A 17905-nucleotide genomic window follows, 5' to 3' on the forward strand; every position below is an offset into this window, starting at 1 on the left:
TTCTTTCAAAGAAAGTTTAGTATCAAGTGAGCATTAAATTTTAATATTTAAATGTATACATAAAAATATTAGGAAAGGTTTTATGTGGATCTGGTGAGATGGCTTAGTGGGTAAAGACACTTGCCTCTGAAGCCACATGAAGTGACTTTGATGCTAAGAACCCATGTAGATGTGAGAGGCATGAATTGACTTTACCAAGTTGTCCTCTGATCTCCATCCATACTTACACAATGGCAAGTATGTACCTACAATAATAAAATAAAATATAAAGTAAAATAAAATAAAATTTCTAAAGAAGTTATTCCTTCAAGGATGACAAGAAGTAAGGAATGAATTAACTGAAAAAATATGACTTGGATGGGTTATTCTCACTGTCCGTTGGCTTTCAAAGGGGAAGGTTATATGAGGGATCATGAAAGTTTAGTGTGACTAACAGTAAAATCCCTGGCTAGCATCACAGTATTCAAGAGATTATCAATAGCAGTGAGTGAGTAGGAGAAGACTAAGGAAGAAAACCAATATTTTCCTCCCAGAAAACCAGGCTATTAAATGTTTGCATTTGGTGTGTATATTACTGTGTTTAGTCTCATGTCAAAGGCCACATACTTCTCAAAGTCCAAGATCAAGATGCTGTTGGTGATGATTTTTCTTGAGGCCGCTCTCCATGGCTTATGCTCAACTGATTTTTCATTGGGTCTTCCCAAGTTAGTCCCCTCAATATATATGTATGTGTATATATGCACGTGAGTGTATTTGTGTGTGTGTATGTGTGTGTGTGTGTGAAGGAGATACTTTTCTTGTCTCTTTCTTATATAATGTACTATCTAGTTGTACGTGAGCATGACATAAGAGTCAAATGAGAAGAGGGAACCTCAATTGAGAAAATGCTGCCATAAGATTGGGGCATAGGCAAGGCTGTAGAGGATTTTTTAAATCAGTGATTGATGTTGGAGGAAGGACATACCTACCCCATTATGGGTGATACTACCTTGGACAAGTGGTCCTGGGTTCTATCACCCAGCAAACCAGCTCTATAACTGAGCAAACCCCAAGGAGCAAGTCGGTAAGCACCTTTCCCCATGGCCTCTGCATGAGCTCCTGCCTCCCGGTTCCTGTGTTTAAGTTCCTGATCTTAACTACCTTTGATGATGGACTGTGATGCAGAAGTGGAAGCCAAACAAACTATTTCCTCTCCAGTTTGTTTTTTGGCCATAGTATTTTCTCAGCAGTAGTATCTCTTACCAAGACATATCTGTCCTATTGAAAGAGAATCCCTTTTCCTTTGTGGATTAAAAGAAAGGGATACAAGGAAAAAAAACTTTGCCTGAGTAGTAAAAGAGAAACATTCCCCATCTAGAACCTCAGGAAAAAGTTGACATGCTTGTCTCTAGACAGAGTAAAGTGGTACAGCCTGATCGCCCTTCATGTGATCCCATTGGGGATGTGTCTGCAAGAAACTTAATCAGAGAAGCATTTAAACAAGACAGGCACCACTCACTGAAATTGTAAATTGTCCTGAAAAGAATTCATTTTGTATTGTATAGCTGGTCCTGATGTGTTAGGGTCATACCAACATTCATATTTTTAATTTTTTAAAAAATTTTATTTTATCATTTTGCTTTTTTTTTTTACAAACCAGATTTATCCCCCTCCTGGTCCACTCTCTGACTGTTCCACATCCCATACCTCCTCCACGTCCCATCTCCACTACAGTTTCTGCACCTTCCCCCAAGATCTCTTTCTGAAGTTATGCAATAGCTTTTAAACAAAAAATTTCTATAAATTCTTTCATTCCCAGTGGGTGGTTCAGCCAGGCTAGAGAACCTAAATTTTATTTGGTGTATTTATGATTACTTATCAAATTACCCATTTAATAGTCAGGTTACATACTTTCCATGGAACAGCTTAGGACATAGTAGAGACAAGAACTTTGGTAATAATGTCCCGCCTTCCATTGTCACACAGTGCATTTGGGATAATAGCACACACCTACAGCAATTATCGTGAAAGTCACCAGAGTTCACATTTCTCCATTACTTCCTGTGGACTAGACATTTTCAACACAGACGTTTATTTAGGCTTCTCATGAATTCAGAAAGCTCCAGGAGATTGGTAATAATCACCACAAGCTTTGAACAGATGTTGTAGAAACATAGCTAAGGGAGAGACTCTAGTTCCTCAACACTGCACAGCAAGAAGCAGAGAAACCGGGATTTGAACCTGTTTAGAAACTCCAAACTCCAGTTCTTGGGGCTGTGTGAAAAATGAGTCTGGTGCAAACTGAGACAGATCTGGCTTTGAGGGTAAGGTGTGAAAAGGTAATTTAATGAAGAGATACTTGGTTCTAGTGCATGGTTTAGCAGACTCTAAGTGCATGTAAGTGGGTATAGCCAGGAGTGTCAAGACTGCAGGGAGGTATGCGATTGCAAGGCAAGTTGGTGGTAATAGTATTGGCTGAGGTCAGATTATGAGGAGTAGTAGGAACTAAGCTAATGAGTTTGAAAATTACCACAGAGGAATTAACAAATTACATTTTGCATGGGTGAGAGCATGGGGAAGGAATTCTTTAAAAATCATAATCTAATTGGAAAAATGGATTAAATATGAGGGGGAAGATGAAAGTGAACTGTAATACATAGTTCTCAAATTCAGCTGTGTACAGAATCACTAGGGGATTTTTTTTTTAAACCTAATGTCAGGGCCCCACTTCAGTTCCATTTAATCAGAATCTCTGAGGTTAAGACTAGGTACAAGATTTCTTTACAGCTCCCCCAGGTGATTCTAACGTGCAGCCAGGGCTGGGAATCACTGAGTTAGATTATTGCAATCATACAGCATATAATAAGTTTTTGAGCTAGGATGATAGCAGGGGAAATGACAGAATGAAGCAGGAACCGTGGAGGTAAAGAGGAAGTGACAACCATACCATTTCAGGAGCAATTATTACAGGTAGGGAGGCAAGAAGGAGAGACAAAGATGCTAAGTAGTAAGAGAAACAATGCTGGGTCAGCGAAGGCATCTGTCTTGGGTATGCAAAGATCCAAAGAACAGAAGATCTGGGGAGTCAGATGTCTGTGGACCGGATCAAAGGACAAAAGCTAGGCTGTGATATATAGACTGGGAATTATATGTATATGAAATATGTTTGAAATGAGAAAAGACAAAACCTTGGAGAGAGAACACACAAAGAGAAAAGGGTGTAACTTCATGTTTCAGGGTGGAACTGCTCAGGTTTAATGGCAGTAAAGAGAGAAATGGCAGAGAAGAGGCACAGTCTACAGATTCAGAGAGGGAGTTCAACCAGGCCAATCAGACAGGTGATTGGAATTGGGAGGGGGTGGTCATGAATGATGTGGCTGAAGATGAAAAATTCAACACGCTGATTATGTGTCTCATCTAGGCCAGTGACCTCAATACTCAATGATAGCACTACTATGGTTGTCACTGCTGTGGCTTCCTACCTGGGGCTCTGCAGCCCATAATTTTGCTTGCTGACAATGCAGTCTGATCTTTCTTCTTGATGAGAAAAAGAACACACACTGACTACATGCTCCTGCCTATTAAAAGATATTTCTCACATTAGACTTGAACCTTGGTCATTTTTAACCACTTAAAAGAGCTGTATCTTGGCTTCTGTGTTGGACAATAGAGGCAGGATTCAACTATAGTGAGTTGGGAATTGTGAAGAGATGGTTACCCAAATGCATAAAGGTGTGTTGGAAAATCTACAGGCTTGTGTTAAGCTTACACAAGATAGACTAGCATAGATGTCATTTTTATATTCTTGAAAAAGAAAAGAAAAACAGCTGTCAGCATGTAGTTCTCAAGATGTTGAATATGTGCCTTTTGGATGAGTTGATCTGGAGACCAGTGGACCAACATAGGGAAGTGTGTGTCTGGCAATGTCTTTCATGACGTCCTGGTGATCAGCATCGGTGATATTTGATGATAAAACATGGCATACATAAACAAGAGCTGAATAAAGCGTAGAAGGAGAACTTGGTGAGGAATGAAACATGTTGGTTTCACTTAGTAACTTTTACCCAGAGAATATGTGCTCTCTCAGTTCTAAACCCTCTTTCTCTAAAATGGGTCCCTCTCTAAAAGGATACAATGGCAGCTGCCTTTTTCTAGCACAGAGGACTGAATAAGCATCAAACAAACCAATATATTGGAACAGGACTTTCATTCCAGAAAGTGTCATTAGATTTCAAAGATGATTTCTATTGATTTCAGTGCTGAACAGCAAACCAAAAGGGCCACTGTTATAATCCCCATCACACATGAACTTGCCATGTCACACTGTAATGGCACTGGTGCTGGAGGTGGAGTTGAGGTTGGCAGCCAGTTGACTTTAAAGGATAATATCCTTGATTATTCAGGATCTGATGTAGTCATAAAGTTCTCTATTTTTTTGTTATTTGACAGTAAAGTACATTTAAATAGTGAAATATAATCATATTTGCCATCCCCCTATTTCATCCCTTAACGCATTTCCTCCTAACTTCATATCTTTATGAAAAAATATAAGCTAAGTCCAGTTAGTGCTGCTCACATGCTTGCCATATATATATATGCACACACACACACAGACATCTCTCCCGCCTGTGTGTGTGTGTGTGTGCGCGCGCGCGCGTGTATGTGCATGTATCTTCCCCACACTAAATGTTACATACCAATTCAATTATATACACACTTACATTTCTACTAATAATGAACCACAAAGAAGATTGTAGTTCTATAAAATTATAATGTAGCTTGTGACTTAAGGGAAAGAAACATAATAATAAACTCCATTGAAAACAAACAGAAGGAAAGAAATAATAAATCTCAGAGGAGAAATAACTAAAAGAGACTAAAACCAAAAGATCACAAAATGAAGAACTGGAATTTTCAAATGTATAAACTCACACATGCAATGCATGCACGCATACTCACAAAGAAAAAATAGATAAACGTATTAGACAAATACATTGACTAAGAAAATAGATTCAAATAAAGTGAAAGACTGCAAAAGAAAGACATTTTAACTGGCATTACAGAAATACAAAGGATCATTACATATTGTTATGATACAGCATCAGCATACAGAAATGTATAACTTTTTGTACAACAAAAATAAATTATCTGGAGGAAATCAACATCTGAAAATAAAACTTAATCCTAATTCTAAAAGTTACAAATGAAAACTTGGGTACAGCTTCACCAAAGGTGTAGAAAACTCACAACAATATCAACACTACAAAATGTTTGTGAAAGAAATTAAAAATGGGCTGGTGGTACTGATCTATAGTCCTAGCTACTAAGAAAGTTAACCAGGAAGATTGCTAATTCAATGTCTATCAGCTTGGGTTATTTAGTTAAGCCCCGTGGATCTACCTTGACCAGTGAGGCCCTTCCTTCTCAATCTACAAGTATTTTTGAAGAAAGAAGCTTCCTGCCCTTGGTAGTATTAAAATCAAAAGGACCACCTGTAAGAAATTACAGACAAGAGTTTTATTGACCAGATGTGTTAGATTAGGCAGGTTTTAAATTCATACCCAATTACCTAAGTTTACAGGTAAGAAAAGTTTGTTTTAACCTGCCAAATAATAGATTTCCACATTCTGATTCATATCATCTAAAAGTCTCAGTACCTATAGACAAGCTTTTTCTCTTAATTTTATCATCTTAAAAATGTTTTCTTGCATTGACCACAGATGAGTTTGTTTTGCCAGAAGGAAGAGGAACATGTACATCACCAGTGGTAAATTTGGGGCTTAGAAATTGGAAGTTTCCCACTGTTCTTTTGGGCAAATGTTTGGGGATTTTAATAGCGATTTTTCCAGATCATCAAACTGATTCCTCTCAGAATTTCTTAAAGAACAAGTGTGCTAAAACAAACCAGCTAGCATTCTGTTGTCCAGTGTCAAGCTACTATGAATAAAAAGGGTCAGATGGCCTGCACTGTATCTGGGGCAGCGGATGCTGTGTTTATTAAGTGGGCCCTGCTCAGGTTGCAGGCAATTTAGCCATCTCCTTTCTTCAGTCTTTGCATCTTTATTTTAATTGTGTTTCATGCTAAAGTCACAAGTCTTGAATTTTTATTTATTTTTGTCATCTTGGACAATCTTATTTGACAAACAAGTATTACAAATGGGAACAGCTCTGTTAGAAGAGCTTTAAATAATGATTCTTTGAATGATGGCAATGACTCTGTACATAGATGATTTGGAATTATTCTCAATGCCATGTAAAAAGACCAGATAATATCCAAGATCTCAGAGATAGCACACTGGGAAAGGTTTGGAATTCTTTCTCTCTTTACAAAGAAGCCCATGTACTCAGTGTGTCAAGCTTTTTCCTTTCATTTCTTTTCTCTTGGTTTTTAGAATGTGAGCACAGATTGCTCACACTCTATAATGACTTTCTAATGAAAGCAGGAAGGGCCGGATGCATTGGAAAGCTGGCCTGCAGGTCTTCCAAATGTTGGAATATAGAGATCGCCCATCCTTGTGACTTAATCCCATGGGACACAGAGCTGAGTACAAAGGTCCTCAATCTTGGTGTGCAAATTTTCACAGAAAAAAATCACAGGATTCCCTTACAACACACATTCCTTTCTGTCCCCAGGGGGAAAAGTAACTACATCATAATGATATGAACAGAGGAGGCATCCAGAAAAATTAGCCAATCACGGGTCTTCAGAATAGACAATCGGTACAGGGAGAAAGTTTCTGAACAGAACACCAATAGCGTATGCTCTAAGAGCAAGAATTGACAAATGGGACCTCATAAGGTTACAGAGTTTCTGTAAGGCAAAGGACACCATCAAGAGGACAGATCGGCAACCAACAAATTGGGAAAAGATCTTCACCAATCCTACATCAGATAGAGGGCTAATATCCAATATATATAAAGAACTCAAGAAGTTAGACTCCAGAAAACCGAACAACCCTATTAAAAAATGGGGTACAGAGTTAAACAAAGAATTCTCACCTGAAGAACTTCGGATGGCGGAGACGCATCTTAAAAAATGCTCAACTTCATTAGTCATTAGGGAAATGCAAATCAAAACAACCCTAAGATTTCATCTTACACCAGTCAGAATGGCTAAGATTGAAAATTCAGGAGACAGCAGGTGTTGGAGAGGGTGCGGAGAAAGAGGAACACTCCTCCACTGCTGGTGGGGTTGCAAATTGGTACAACCACTCTGGAAAGCAGTCTGGCAGTTCCTCCGAAAACTGGGCACCTCACTTCCAGAAGATCCTGCTATACCACTCCTGGGCATATACCCAGAGGATTCCCCACCATGTAATAAGGATACATGCTCTACTATGTTCATAGCAGCCCTATTTATAATTGCCAGATGCTGGAAAGAACCCAGGTATCCCTCAACAGAGGAGTGGATGCAAAAAATGTGGTATATCTACACAATGGAGTACTATTCAGCCATTAGAAACAATGAATTCATGAAATTCTTAGGCAAATGGATGGAGCTAGAGAACATCATACTAAGTGAGGTAACCCAGACTCAAAAGGTGAATCATGGTATGCACTCACTAATAAGTGGTTATTAACCTAGAAAACTGGAATACCCAAAACATAATCCACACATCAAATGAGATACAAGAAGAAAGCAGGAGTGGTCCCTGGTTCTGGAAAGACTCAGTGAAACAGTATTTGGCAAAACCAGAACGGGGAACTGGGAAGGGGTGGGAGGGAGGACAGGGGAAGAGAAGGGGGCTTACGGTTCCTTTCTTTTTGAGGCTGTGACAAGGCACAGATCATGACAGACCAGTGAGCCAAGCCCTCACCTCATGGATCTGATGTGAAGAAGAGAGGAAAGGAGGCCTGTTTCCCAGCATCCCCTTCAAGGGTACACCCCCACGGGACCCAAATTGTCCCACTAGGTCCTATGTGTTAAGATTTCCACTTTCTCCCACCAATGCTAGGGTGGAGTGGGTGTCTTGAGAGCCCACGGGTCTTCAGAGACATTTCTGATCAGAAGTACAGCAATATGGAAGTCTAGTGCATGCTTAGTAAATGTGGTTTCCCATTTCCTTCTATTGCCTCAAGGTTGTGGAAAGTCTTACATGGAAGGATGCCATGTAAAAAGACCATATAATATCCAAAATCTCAGAGATAGCACACTGGGAAAGGTCTTGATGTTAGAGGGCAACAAGGCTCGGGCTGCCTGCCTGCAGAAAGTAGGAAGGAAAACAAGTCATCACTAGAAGTTGAGGAAAAGGACTGCCAATAAGGAGCTAAGGGAGCTACATTATTCACCACCTACTTTACAGTTTTCAAGTTTTAGTATATAGCCATTGATGCTTGCTTTAAAAAGAACCAGGTAAAACACTGCCCACCTGATTTAAAAAACACAAAAAACCACTGGAATATCACAAATAGTGCAACAGGAAACAAAGCCACTATCAGCTACTTATGCTGAGTTAAAAACAAAACATTTGTTTTCCAAGAGAAAAATATGACTGGATTTAATTCTTTTCTCACTTTAGATGTTTTGTCAATTTTCACCTCTATAAGTAAGGACACAATTTATGTCATCTATATGGTGGAGCGAGGGGGAAAGGGAGAGACCTAGTGTAACTGCTTTTGTTAGGAGACTCAAAGCTTGTGTTTCTCCTCTGTACTGTAGACTGAAGCAGGCCTTGCACCTACTGGGCCGTTACTAGGCCACTGAGCTACATACTAGGCCACTGAGCTACATTCCTGGTCATTTTGCAACTTATTATGAGGCAGGGTCTCGCAAGATGGTTCAGGCTGGCCTTGAACTCACACTCCTGCTTCAACCTCCTGTGAAGCTGTTATTGTGCCTTCACCAGCATACCAGGGTCCTGTCTGAAATACTTTATCTTGCAATGTCTGTACATGCCCTCCCGTTTCCTAGTTCTCTTTCCTCCTAGAAATACTACCAATTTCTTCTTTAATTCTCATTTTATAATTTTTTCTTGGTAAGTGGCCTGCCTTTATCCCACTTCTTTTCTTTGAAAGCCTTTAAATATTTTATTTGTATTGTATGGTTGTTTTGCTTGCATGTATGTCTGCATACCATTTGTGGCCTGCTGCCTTCAGAGGCCAGAAGAGGGCATCTGATCACCTACAAGTAGAATTGCTGTGAGACCCCCCATGTGGGTACAGGGTACAGGGCCTCTAGAAGAATAGACCACCCAGCCACCTCTTCAGCTCCTCCTTTGAAACTTTTGGTAACGGTGTGTGTGTGTGTGTGTATGTGTGTGTGTGTGTGTACGCGTGCGCGCATGTGTGCACGCATGTACATATATATTATTTTTATGAACCATCTGTTATTCTGTGACTTCTCTATTTTTTCACTGTTTTTAGTTTATGGTTTATGGATGTAGTATTTCCTCAAATCTTTCTAGGAATATATTTTTAAGTTATATTTTTGTTACTATACTATCTCTGATTCTTCTCTGTCCATTTTTATAATTGGCTTATAAAATTTGTTTATTTTTTAACCAAAATTGTTCATTTATTTAATTTTATCTTGTCATTCATACTGGAAGATTTTTTAAATTAATATTGAAACTTTTGGGGACTTTCATATGTGATTACAATGTGTTTCCATTGTATCCTTCCCTATTAACCTTCCAACAACTCCTGTAACTCTCTCTCAAATTCAAGTCTTCTTCCTCTGTAATCATATGGGTACAGTTAGTGTTGCTGTATGGATTTGGGTGCAGGGTTGACCATTTGGACATGAGTAACTGATTAGGGGGCTGTCCCTCAAGAACACTACCTCCCACTTGTTTGGCAGCCATGGACTTCTTCTAGTGCTTCCACTATGGATGGGACCTTGTGAGTCCTTTTCCAACCATGCTAGAATGTTGTCTGGTGTGGTCTCTGCAGGCCTTATACAGACAACCATAGCTGTAGAGCTTTGAGTGCAGTATCCCTGCCATAGCCCAATCACACTCTGTCACGACAACCTTCTGTCTCTTATACTTTTCTGCTCCCTCTTTCAGAATGTTTTCTGGCCCTTGGATGTAGGGGTTATGTTCAAGATGTCCCATTTCCAACCATATGGCCACATGTTCATCACACTTTGGCAAATTGGGATTCGCCATAATAACCTCTTATGCTGAAAAACAGGTTTGCTGACAAACCGTGAGAACTTTGCTTATCTGTGTATATAAGGCTATATCAATTTAGCAAAATGGTATTAGTTGGGTCTCCTCTAGAGTCTATAAGCTTGCCAGCACTGGTGCTTGGCTAAGTTGACAGTACTAAGTAGGAGTTCCCTTCTATTTGGTGAGCCTTAAGTACAATCAGACTTCCATTTAGTTACTCCAAGACATTCATGTCTTGTCACAGTATTAGGCATGCCTTGCCAGGCTGGTAGTTACTGTGATGTGTAGGATTTATAGCATGGTAAGACTGCTGATAACCTTTCCCCCGACGCTTTGTTTAGAATCTTCTGATATGACAAGAAGTAGCCATCAGTGTGGAGACTTTCAGATCAGCACCAGCTTGATATTTCTAAGTTCTATAATAAACGTGTGGTGTCATCTATGCTGGAAGTTTTGATGATGTTTCTAGGAGACCTTGGTTGTCAGTCTGTATTATGAGTACAGAAATACTGACAGGCTAGTTCTTTAGATGTACAAGTGAGGTTTCCTGACTTACAATCCTTGCCACTGTTTTACATTTAGGTGTTAACCTCCTATTTTTAGGTAGGGAGGGTGGCTCTGAAGAATCTAAATCACCACTATTTTGCATTGTATTAACTGTATCACTTTTTCTAATTCTTTACTAGGTAGGCTACAGTCTATTCCACTTCTTTCTGAAGAGGTATTCATAGGGTCTTTTGTGATGATTTTGTTCAGAGATAGATTCTGTTAGTTTTAGGCATTGTCTATGGAAAGGAGGAGTTGATTGCTCTTCAGGCCCTTAGGTGAATCATTGTATTTAGGTCTACTTGGTCATTTCTCATTCCCAAACCAAGCTCTTAAAGCTGGGTCTGGAGCCTTAGGGAGATTGTTCTGGGAAGAAATATTCATCTCTGTGTTTTGTTCTCTTATAAAACTACTGGGTTGAGATTTTCTCTGTTTCTTTCAGTTGGGGACATTTTCTATCTGTTATCTATTTTTGAGAAAAGTTATCTGATGATGGCCCCTTATGCCTTCTATCAAATGGGTTTATCTGACTACAGTCATCATTCTATTTTCTAGGTGATGTTGGGGGCGATGGAAATGAGTCACAAGAGTAAGCCTTCAGGAAATGGAAGTTACAGAGACCAAGGAAGATCCCCTAACTACTCTTGTTACCCAACACTGTGGTAATCTTAGGATAGCCCAAAGAAGTGAATATGAAAAGCCATCTCTCTTGTTAATACTGCTCCGACTCAATGCCTTTCTTCCTGAGGCTGCACTTATGTCATTGTGTGTCCTCCGTCTCCTCCCACCATCTACCCACCCCCAGGCACACTTGATTTTCATCTGATTGGACCCTTTTTCTCAAGAATATTTTCCCCTGTGACAGCATAGGAGACAGGGAAGGATAGGCATTCCCAACCAGAACCCAAACCTCATATGTGATGTGTGTGAAGAAGGCTTCTGATCACTGGACATTAATTTATCAACAGTAAAAATATGAATTTTCCTCGCAGCAATGAATTGCTAAAGTAGAGATTTTTCACGTATGAAACATAAGGCCAAAGGGTGCAATAGACAGAGCATGGGAAGACAGAGCATGAGGATTGCCTTTCATAAGCTTAGGTGCTTCTAGCCTTTATCCAAAACATTAAGTAACGGACACAGCTTTTAATAAAGACACGCCCGAGCAGAGCCATTGTTTACATTTCTTGAATAAAATCTCATAAGAATGCTAACTCAAGCCACTGAAATGACTTTTGAATTTGACTCAAAGTCACAGAGATATATATCCACTTTGGTTGTCTTCTCCACCTGTCATAAATATGAGGAGTGAATGCTTGTAAATCTGCCAATTCATGGCAAAAACAGCCATGACAATCTAACTAATGATCTCCCTATACTACTTTTCTTATCCAAAGAAAGCTTTCTCTCTCTTTTTTTTTGACAGAGAAAGATACCTTTCTTAGGTTGTTTTTCAGGAGGGTGAAAATGCATATCGTTGTGGTACAGAGTATCTGACTGATATATAGAAGGCAAAGAGACAAGCCCTGCCCTCAATGCACTGTGACACAGCCTTTCTCCCAGTCTCTCAGTGTTCTATTTACTTTCTAAATACAGCTTGAAAGTAGGCATTGAACAAGAGCTCTGGTACCACGTATATGATGACCCTTATAGTGACTCTAAAAGCGTCTCTTGTTCTAGTCAAACTCTGAGTCTCTTAGACAAGTCCTGAACCTTTTTACTGTCCTGCTGTGGTTGGTATATGCTTTTTCTTCAAACCCCGTCCTTAATTTTTTTCTTTGCAACAGACAGAGACCAGTTCTGAAAGGCATAACCATTCAAAATGCAGAATTGTGGAACCCAGGCCCAGTAGATATATCTACAAAATGATTCCCACACCTAAAGATCAGGGAATATTCCAGAAAGGGGAGAGAAAAATTGCAAGAGCTACAGGACCAGAGGTTTTCTGTGGTAATGCATCTCCTAGTAAAAACAGGAGCTACACCTATTAAATTGCACTAACACATTATGCAAATATCAGTTGAACAAGGACAACATCAACAGACATGCCAAAGTGGACAGAGAAAAGCCCAGGAGGTCTCAACCCTAAACAAGGGATTGCAGGCAACTAAGGAATGCCTAAACTGGGAGAGATAGCCTTTGCATACCCAAATGGTCAGCCCTGAAAACACACATATATGTAACATTATACAGACTGAGCAGGTTATATTTGGGAATCTCTCTCTCTCTCTCTCTCTCTCTCTCTCTCTATATATATATATATATATATATATATATATATATATATATATATATATATACACATGTATACCTTAAGTTGTTACAGACTGTGGGTCTGCTGCGGGATATCCAGGATTCTCTTGGTCCAGGAAGGCACAGGTCCAGCTGAGATGACAGACAAAACAAACCACACACACACAGAGGCGGTTTGAACTGAATGTATTTTGGAGCTCTAAGGCAAGGATTTTTATACACGAAGAGTTGGTATTACCATTTAAAAAGATGTAGCCAGTGAGGTAGGCACAATTATCATAGCCATTTGGTACAAGGAAATGTAAAATCAACCAGGTACAAAGTTTTTCAAGTAACAGATACAGAAGATCACTTTACAGATGCCATCAAACTTCCTGATTAGAATACAGAGTCACTCATAGTTTACAGTAAATCTTCAAAGAGTTTGAAGTTTCTTATACCACCTGGGTCTTAGTAAGTTCTTGTGAGAAATCCTTATCTAACATTTAGCCTTCTATATTGTGAAACAAAACTTCCTGACTTAATGCTTTCAGTACCAGAGTGCCAGAGCCATCCTCATACACATACACACAGCCATAAAAACCTGCATGTGGTTGGAAGGTAGTAATTATGTAAACAACTATGAGGCAAGGCATTGCAATTCTAAAAAGGGGGTTTGGTGGTCAGTGAATCGACTTCAAAGACCAGAACATCAGCCAGGCCTTAGGAATCCTGGTGAAAAGAGAAAAGGAGGAAGTCAGGGCAAACTGCTACTTGAGAATTAAGGGCTCATTTTAAATAGCCAGAAAGTAAGAGAGTACAATAAAGTGCCAGGTGAGATTATCAGCTTCCAAATATACAGAGAATATACAGAGAATTCAGTTATTCCCAGGAGACATTTTTCTTTTTTGCCTCTGTCTATAAGATATCATTTTTATAGACATCACTGGGCCACCGCGGCATTAAGTCATTTAAAAATAAATTAATTCATTAATAAAAGATTCTGTCTTTGGGTTTTATTGCTGTGAAGATACACCATGATCAAGGCAACTCTTATAAAGGCAAACATTTAGTTGGGGCTGGCTTACATTTTCAAAGGTTCAGTTTATTATCATCATGGCTGGAAGCATGACAGTGCAGCAGACATGGTAACAGAGGAGCAGAGATTTCTACACCTAGATCTGAAGGCAGCAGAAGGAGACTGACTGCCAGCAGGCGGCCAGGAGGAGGCTCTGATTCCACACTGTTCAGAGCTTGAGCATAGGATACCTCAAAGCCCACCCATGCAGTGACTTACACTTTCTAACAAGGCCACACCTTCTAACGGTGTCACTCACTATGAGCCAAGCATTCAAACACATAAGTCTATGGAGGCCATACCCATTCAAATCACCACAGATGCCATGATTTTGAAAGACAGAAAGGAAGGGTACATAAGAGAGTTTAGAATGAAGAAAGGGAGGAGAGAAATGATGTAATTATATTGTAACCTCAAAAATAAAAAGATATATATGACAAAATATGTGCAGGTCAATTCATAAGTCAGTTTCTTATCTGCTTATTCTTCTAACTCCCTGTTTCTGCATGAGTAGGAAACTGGTTCATAGTAGATGGTTCAGTAGAAGGTTCCATGTGAGACCTGAACAGGAGCCAGACCTTGGGATAGATTCCCTGCTAAAGATGACCTAGAGCATCTCTTCCTGTTTAAAGTTGCTGAGAATACCTACTTCAAACTGGGAAACTTGAGTGTTTTTTCTTGGGAGAAAGATGGAGGATTACAAATCTACTATTTGGTTGTATTTGGGTATGCTAATTTTCTCCTCAAATTCTATGGCATGATATCATATATATGTGTTTTTTTTTTTCTAGGTGATGAATGGATCCATTCATCTGTAATACTGTCCAAATATCAACTGGTAAAAATCTTGGTTATTTTTTACTTGGTAATCAAAGTCTTGGTAAAAATCATGGTTATTTATTCTTACTTCCTCAGCAATCTAATATGCTAGACTGAAATTTAGATACAATTTTAATTATATAAATATCCAATACTTATTTCTTGATAAATATCTGAAGCCTTAGCATCCAGTGATATTATTAGGATGGTTCTTTGAAGCAACTGTTTTTCATAGTAGTTTTGATGACAGTGAAATTGAGTCTTAGCAATTATGGGGTTGGACACCTGACTCTAGAACCTGAATGTAGAAGCTTTATGCCTCACTGCAGCGCTTCTTTAGGGACTGCATTTGGACAAGTCACTCACAGAAAAAACTGCAAACAACTTCAATAAGGCGTTTTCCCCTTATTCTCATTCTTAAGTTAATAAAAATTCATATAAGAATCAGTTTTCTTCACAGAAAGAGCTCTCATATGTAGACAGCCACATTTTTCACATGGTTGTCATTTACTTTGCTAGAAGAGGACAAGGAGGAAGAAGAAGAGGGGGAGAAAAAGTAGGTGGAGAAGGAGGAAGAAGAAGAGGAGGAGAAGGAGGAAGCAGCAATTGATAAGGCTGGAATTTGGTTTTATTTAAAATGCTACCATTTCCCCCACGAACTGGAGGAATATTGCAAGCAATGTGGATAGAAAACCTTGTGAACAAAGCACTGCTTTTTTCCAGTGTCTTCTTTCCTTTATACACATAAAAATGGTAAAGTAGCACAGAATTCAGTACTCTTAAACACCTATGATATAGTACATAGAGTGACATTCTAGAAAAATGTTATTCCACACAGTTTCAACTAACAGAAAAATGTTAATTTAATATTCCTTATTATAACATGTTTGTATCAATACACACACATATACACAATTTGTATGCCAAAAATACAGTTTAACCAAACTTTAAAGCAAATGTTAATAGCATACAGGACATTTTAGACATTTTAGTTGTTTTCTAATGCAGTATAATGGTTTGCAATGTTGTACAGATGTTATATTTTTGATAGACTTTTACCAATTGTTTGTGTTATATGGTAGCTTTGAAATATGTCTACAGATTTCTTGATACGTTTTTATTCCTAGAGTCATTTTTAATTCTAATCCTCTTGAGTATGAAAATTATTTGAGTCTTACTTGTTACACTCAAATAATGATAATGCAGAAATGGTTTGTGGCTGAGACTCAATCGTAAAAAGATTGACGACTCTCTCCAATCCCCACCATCTCTTATTACCCAGAATGTTGCTACCTTTATGTGAGAACCTCAGATAGACAGATGGACAGGTCTCTGTCAAGGAACTGGGTTCGCCCAGCAAGCCAAAGAAGGAGGTTTTCTGTCAGCATGTGCTTGTGACATGTGAGAAATAGATTCTCTAACTCCACTCAAACCTTCAGGTGACTATAGCCCTGGCAGACATATTGCCTGAAGCTTTATTAGTCCCTGAGGAGATGCAGTCAGATAAGCTCCCCCTAAATCCTGACCCATAAAAATGATGAGATAATTTACATCGTCTTAAGCTGCTGGCTTGTGTGGTAATTTATTCCCCTGCAATAGATAATCAATATACTTTGTTTTCTTGCTGCACACCCTACTTTTACCTTTGCGATGGGTTTTAGATTTCTTTTTCAATAATTTGAATTATACTTCTTTGTACTTTGTTTAACTTTGAATATATTTTATTTGATCTCTTTCTTTAGTAGTGAAACTCATTATTTCTAACTGGAGAGGTATAAATTTAAATATGTACTGGGAAAAGTTCAACTGGTTTATTAGTGCTGACAGTGTGCTCCCCTCTCAGCAGCGGTGACTGGAGTGGGTTCTGCCAATGGATAGATCTGAGTAGCTTTGCCATGTTTCTTCAGGAGTATTAGCTTGGACAACTATGTTGTGTTGCAGGAGCTTATAAAAAAAGAGAATTGTGTTGGAGAAGGAGCTGATGTCTCAAGAAGTGAATGTTAGGAGGAGAGTGGAGAAAAGAAACAATGTACACAGAATTGACCACTTGAGGAGCAAATCCCAAGTATGGATGGCAGCTCCTGGGAGCTCCTTGCTGTTTCACAGGAGAGCTTAGAGCTCATAACCCTGCTCTGGAACAATGGAAGCAAACACAGAAGTGAAGGATGATTTCGTCATTAAGATTGAATCACAACCCATACCAGTCTTGAGAACATCAGGAAATGGTAATAGTGAAGACTTAAACATTGCTCTACTGAAAAATGGCAAGAAATTCTGAGAGCTTCACGCCACCCTTAGGACAAATTAGAACAATGAAATAAAGACTAAGAAAAACAGGATCTCCGAACCAGTGAAAATGAATTTCAAGCAAGCAGCACTGCATTTACTATATTTAGTTTATGTACTTTATTTTAAAAGAATATTATTTTTACTTTTTTAATTTTATTTTTGGAAAGTGTTGGGGATTGAACCCAGGGGCATTCTAGGTAAATTCTATACCAGTGAGCTCTAACCCAAACTCTTGTACTTATTTTATTTTGAGGTAGTGCAGTGGTTCTCAACCTTCCTAATGCTGAGACATTTTAATACAGTTTCTCAAGTTGTGGTGACTACAAACAATAAAATTATTTTGTTGGTATTTCATAATGATAATTTTGCTGCTGCTATGAATCATAATGCAGGTATCTGATGTGCAGGGTATCTAATACATGATCCCCAAAGGGATTGTGACCCACAGGTTTGAGAACCACTGAGATAGTGTCTTATATACACAAGGATGGCCTCAAATTCATTATGTAGTTGAGGATGACTTTGAAATTTGGAGCCTTTTGCCTCTACTTCTCAATTCAGGGATTACAGGAATGTGCTGCACTGGGGGTAAACTCAAGGCTCCTACAAGCACAAGCATTCTACCAAGGAAGACCCACCCCATCCCCTATACTCCATTCTCCATGTAAAATTCTTACCAACTTAAGACTTTCCCATGGCCACTCTTTGGAGTTCATTTGACCTGATCCCTTCATAGCTGTGCAGCCACTCTTAACCATGGAATAGGTTTTTGCATTGATGGTAAGGACTATGTTAGAATCTCTGCAATACTATTAGGATGATATGAAGAACTTTTTAAGGTTTTGGCCAA

This window comes from Apodemus sylvaticus, chromosome 1, assembly GCF_947179515.1.
Source record: "Apodemus sylvaticus chromosome 1, mApoSyl1.1, whole genome shotgun sequence".
In the NCBI taxonomy this organism is placed as follows: Eukaryota; Metazoa; Chordata; class Mammalia; order Rodentia; family Muridae; genus Apodemus; species Apodemus sylvaticus.